Source organism: Phascolarctos cinereus, unplaced genomic scaffold, assembly GCF_003287225.1.
Source record: "Phascolarctos cinereus isolate Bilbo 61053 unplaced genomic scaffold, phaCin_HiC Scaffold_2;HRSCAF=192, whole genome shotgun sequence".
NCBI lineage: Eukaryota > Metazoa > Chordata > Mammalia > Diprotodontia > Phascolarctidae > Phascolarctos > Phascolarctos cinereus.
Window position 1 is genome coordinate 240,324,553 of NW_027555625.1, and position 6,063 is coordinate 240,330,615.

Here is a 6,063-nt window from a genome sequence, read left to right on the forward strand (position 1 = left end):
ATTGATGATTTAGAACAATTTTCATATGACTGTTGATAGTGTGGATTTCTTTTTCTGAAACCTCTCTGTTAATATCCTTTGACCATTTATCAATTGAAGAATGGCTCTTATTCTTATAAATTTGAATTTTATATACCTTAGAAATGAAACCTTTATAAGAGAAACTTGCTACAAAGATTCTCTCCCACTCACCTGCATTGATTTCATTTCTTCAAAAACTTTTAAACTTCATGAATGAATATTGTTTATTTTATCTTCTGTGATCCTCTCTATCTTTTATTTGGTCATGAACTCTTCCTCTACCCCAGCTCTAACAGGTAATTTCTTCCTTGTTCCTCTCATTTGTTTATAGTGTCATCCTTTATATGTAAGTCCTGTACCCATTTGGAGCTTATCTTGGTATGACATGAGGTGCTAGTTATGCCAGACTGCTTTCTATTTTTCCTAGTAGTTCTTGTTGAAAAGTAAGTTCTTGTCCCAGTTGTTGGGATCATAAACAAGACTGCTGAGCTCTTTTGCTTTTGTATATTGTATTACTTAATCTGTTCCACTGATCAATCTTTCTCTTGTCTAGTATTGAATTGTTTCGATGATTACTACTTTGAAGTATAATTTGAAATCTGGTACTGCTGGGTCTCTTCCTGCTTTTTTCATCAATTCCCTTGATATTCTTGATATTTTTGTTTCTCCAGATGAAGTTTATTTATTTTTTCTGGCTCTATAATGCACTTCTTTGGTAGTTTGATTGGTCTGACACTGAATAACTAAATTAATTTCATAATACAGCTATGTTACTATTAATGTAAATTTGAATAATGTGAAACTCAATTTAGTGTGAATTGTTAAGTGATACCAGGTCAAATGTAATGTGAGCCAAAATTCAATTAATGTAATACATGTGAGGACTTGAGGGTTTTAACATGCCATTAAGTCATCAGACTGCATTCCTATCATCTCATGTAGATGTGCTATGCTGCTGCATACCACATTACCAATAGTGGTGTTGATTTTTTTTAATAGCCATTAACAAAATGGACAAAAGAAAGAATACTTCAAGTGGAAACACTGCCAACACAAGAAAGAAGAGGCTTGTTGTTACATTAGAACAAAAGTTGATACAACTGAACAGCATAAACATGATCATAGTGCCTCCAAAATAAGAAAGGATTCCAAAATGCCTGAATCTATGATACAAAGGTATTATAGAACCTACAAGTGAAGTAAAAGAAAAAGGCAAAATTGCATCTGCTTTTTGTGGTTTGCAAGCAGCTACAAGGAACAGAAGTGTTACCATCATAGAAATGGAGCATCTTTTAGCTGTATGGATTGAAGACGGCATCAAAAACACATTCATCTTAGTAGAGCAGCCATTTAGACAAAAGCTTCAAGTTTGTTTAAGGCAGTGAAAGAAAATGGAAATGAAATGGATAATGAAGAACCTTTTGCTCCAAATATTGATTATCTTAATCACTTTAAAATTTGAGTTCAATTACCAGAGTAAAATTACCAGGGAAATAGTGGAGAAGAGGAGATGGCAACTAAATATCCTGATGTTTTCAAGAAAATAATTGAAGAAAATGGATGCACTGACCAACAAATTTTTAATGTGGATGAAACAGGTTTATTCTGTAAAAGGATGGCTTCCAGATCTTCCATTTCTAAGAAAGAAAAATCTCAACCTGTATTTAAAGTGTTTAAGAATCATCTGCACTTGTTTTGGGAGATAATAAAACCAATAGGTATTTCTTATCCTTGATTCTCACAGTTTAAGGGGGCTACAACCATCAGTCGATTCTAGTTATAAGAAAGCATAGGTGACTAAAGATGATTTCAAAGACAGGTTTTCAGGTTATTTTAGCCCAGCTATTTAAAAATATTGTTAGGACAACAATATTGTGTTTAAAGAATCTATGCTAATAAAATATTTTAAATGGCAATTTTATCATGTCATCAGTGCAAGCTTATCTTTAGATACGATATTTGGTAATTTTTAATTTAAAAAAAATTGCTCTTTCTAACTACTCAATTATTTTTCAATAAACTTGAATCAGAAATTGTTCAGTCATTACAGTCACACTCAAATCTTCATAACCTCATTTGGGGGTTTTCTTAGCAAAGATGCTGAAGCGGTTTGCCATTTCCTCCTCCCGCTCATTTTACAGATGAGAAACTGAGGCAAACAGAGTTAAGTCACTTGCCCAGGGTCACAGAACTAGTGTCTGAGGCTAGAATTGAATTCTGGAAGATGAGCCTTCCTGATTCCAAGTCCAGTGCTCTATCTACTCTGCTAGTTTTCTTATCATTACTGTCATATTAAAAAATATATTAAAAAACTTATTTAGACATTTTTTCACTTCATATTTCCATGGGACTGGAACAAATTACTATATTTTATATATGTAATTATAACTTTGAATAATGTGACCATTTCACATTATTCATTGTTCACACTAATTGGTACCTACCTAGATTGTCTCTGACACCCATGAGAAGTCTAACTTTTCAAAGTTTATGAAGTCATCCTCTGGTCAAAGTGGAGAAGGAGAGGAGACAGAAACTCTCTTCTCCCCAAATTATTCCCTTTCAAGGATTTGGCTAGAAATGGTTTACTACTAGTTTGGCCTGGTACTGGAATTCCTGGATTCCAAACTGGCTTGCTGTTTCTATCCAAGCCCTACAGTGAGTGACTGACATTCCTCCACCACCACAATACATTTCCTGTGAGGTTCATTTGCTTTTATCCAGCGACTCAAAAGCGTTTCATTCCTCCTTTGAATGATTGTTCAGACCTTTTCTTATATCTTAGATCGACTGACTCAATAGAAATATCGAAGCCTTATTCACACCTAGTTCATAGCTCTGCATGGTTAAGTTGAGAAGTCTGGGTTCCTGTAATTATTGAGATGGAATCACTGAACACTCCTCTTACACTCTACCCTTTCAATTTAACATTTGCTGTCCTCAGGAAATCAACTAGAATATTGGCAGCAGGTTGTGGAACTACTACCTTCAAAGCACTAAAGATAAGTATCATGGCAGACAAAGGAAGGCATATGGTTGGTGTGAGCAAGCTGCAACATATAACAAAGAACTCCAAAGAACAGAAGTAAAGATGTCATCAAGAAATTGTAGGACAAGAAAAGAAGATGAACTGGTCATGTGGCAAGAATGCGGAATGACAGACAGGTAGACAGCCAAAGCGCTCCACTGGGTATACTTAAGATGTTGGGAGAAAGCAAGGAAGGCCTCTAGTACATTGGGTGGACCCCTGGTGCTAAACTCTTGGGAAAACAAGGAGTTTCATAGTTTGGACAGTCTTGGGTGGGTTTCAGTCTGTATTGTTGGAGGCAACTCTCAGATCACTGAGATTATAGATCCTTTAGAAAAGAAAGCCTAAAATTTTTTTGTGTCATGGCAGTCTGAAATCTATGAACCGTTTCTCAGAATGTTTTAAAATACATAAAATAAAATACATAGAATTAACAAAGGAAACCAATTATACTGAAATACAGTTATGAAATTTTTTCACAAAGCAAGTTCATGGACTACAGATTAAGAAATCTGTCTTTAGAGTTTTTGAGCATCCTTATAACTGGGATTTTTTAAAATATAAAAACTTAATAAACTAACATCAAGATAATTGCAATATACATTAACACAGAAATGGAATGTAAACTGCTTTTCACAAAATGGTTAAATGCCAAATATTCATATAAATGAAAATGGCCCATAGAGACATTAAATTACTTAAGCAAAGATAAACTTGACTTGTTCCTTTTACACACCATTATATTAAGTCAGCAGGAAGTTCAATAGATACGGGCAATTACTACAACTTGGTAGCTTTCCATCTTCCTTTTTACTCTTGGACAAGAATACTGCTATACTATTTGCATAAGATGGCAAAATATGTCACTATCAGTCAAAAAACTTCTGGACAGCAAGAAGGTCAGTTTGCCAAAAGCTGTGTTTTGGAATCAATATCAGATGAAGTCATATTTTAAAAACATCTTTGTTTTGGATAGGCCTAATAATTAAATTCCCTTGGATAAAATAGACCTCGTTATAAAAATTATGTGCTATATTATTCAACACTAAACAAATACTTAAATTGAGTTATTTAGCTCATGAGTCCGAGGTAAGGAGATGCATGTGACTGTAAAGTTACTTAACCTTGAGCTCTCTTGACTGCAAAAAGAGGATAGGAATGGTTTCCTTTCATATATCACAGGATTGCTGTGAGAAAAAAAGCACTTTGTAAAATTTAATCAATGTACAAACATGGGTTATTATGTACTAGGAGTTTGGTATTAAATGGTTAAGGGTAAAAAAAAGCCTTTTATATTAGAAATCTAGTCAGTGCTTCAGGGAGGCAACTGAAAAATTCCAACTGTAACACACTATGATTCCATATAGACAGTAATTATGAGGGCATCCCAGTATCAGGGACATAATGTAGGACTGGTAAGGTGGTCAGCTCTAATCAGAAGAAGCTTCTTTATGGAGATGAATCAGTAAAGGTCTATAGGCAAAATCTTGGCAAAAAAAAGTTATTTCAATTCCATTTATTTTAACAAGCATTTATTAAGCACCTGCTATTTGCCAGGAACGAGGCAAAGTGCTGGGGATATAAAGACAAAAACAGCAGTCTGTTTTAAGGAGTTTATTTCAAGAAAAAAATGTGTACAAAGAAAATTCAATACAAAATAATATCTTGGAGAACACTAGCAAGTGAGAATAACTTTCCTCTAAGAGCCAGCACTTGGGCAGATATTTGAAAGAAGCTAGGCGTTTCTGAGGGGAGACTACATATGCCAGTTAGGAGAAACCTGCCTTTGCAAAGAAAGATTTGGAGCTGTAAGTTCTGGACGATTTGGAAGGAATGTAGCATGAGTAGACAGTAATGTGGAACATGCCTGGAAAAGCAGGCTGGAGGGGCAGCTAGGTGGTGCAGTGAATAGAGCACTGGCCCTGAAGTCAGGAGGACTTGAGTTCAAATCCTGCCTCAGAGCAAACACTTGACATTTACTAGCTGTGTGTCCTTGGGCAAGTCACTCAACCCCAATTGCCTTAAAAAAAAAAAAAAAGAAAAGCAGGCTGGAGTCAAATTTGTGAAGATCTTTAAATTCCGAATACAGAGGCATTGGTTTGTACTTTATCCTAACGGTGAGAAAGAGAGCCTCTAGGTCCACTGGCTCCTGGACAGATTTCAGGGATCCATGAACTTGAATGGGGGTGAGGGGGAAAAGAAGTTACACATTTATTTTCAATAGCCTATAAATGAAATTTATTATTTCCTTCAATTATTCAAAACACTTTTCTAAAAGGAGGTTCATAAGTTTCACCAAACTGCTACAAGGGTCATTTGACACGAAAAAAAAAAAGTGCATTTGCCTTTCAGAATAGAATTTCCTGAGCAATGGCGTACCTTAAGAATTAAATCTGAACAGTATACATGTATATGTATATTTATGTATGTGTATATATATACATATATATATTTCATTTTATATATATGTATGTATGTATGTATTAAACTTTTTTACCTCGGGCACCTGTGCTTTTATCTGGGAAGGGAACTCACGTTGTTGGGAAACTTCCTCTACCACTGCAAATAGGTACCTGCTCAGCAGCTTTGGTCTTAGAGCAGGGGCTCTTAACTTAGGGTCCCAAGAACTTGGTTTTTAAAATACTTTGATAGCTGTATTTCAATATAATTGTTTTCTTCCTTAATCCTATTGTATGCATTTCAAATCATTATTCTGGCACGAGGTCCGTAGACTCCCTCAGACTCCCCAGAGTCCATGCAGTGGTTTGCAAGAGTCAACTCAAAAAGCCTCTCAATTTGAATGTTAAATTTTCAACGTGAGCATCTACACCTCAGAAATCAGCAAACGCTGTAAAATTAGGACTTTATTGTTCTGTAGATTGTCTAGACTAAAAAGTGATGGAGGAAATGCTGGTAATGCAAATTAAACTTTAAAAGCGTGTCTTTTTTTTTCTTCCGGAGAGTCGGTTGTTAAACATTTCCCAGCACAGCTCTGAGGGGGTCCAAGATAGAAA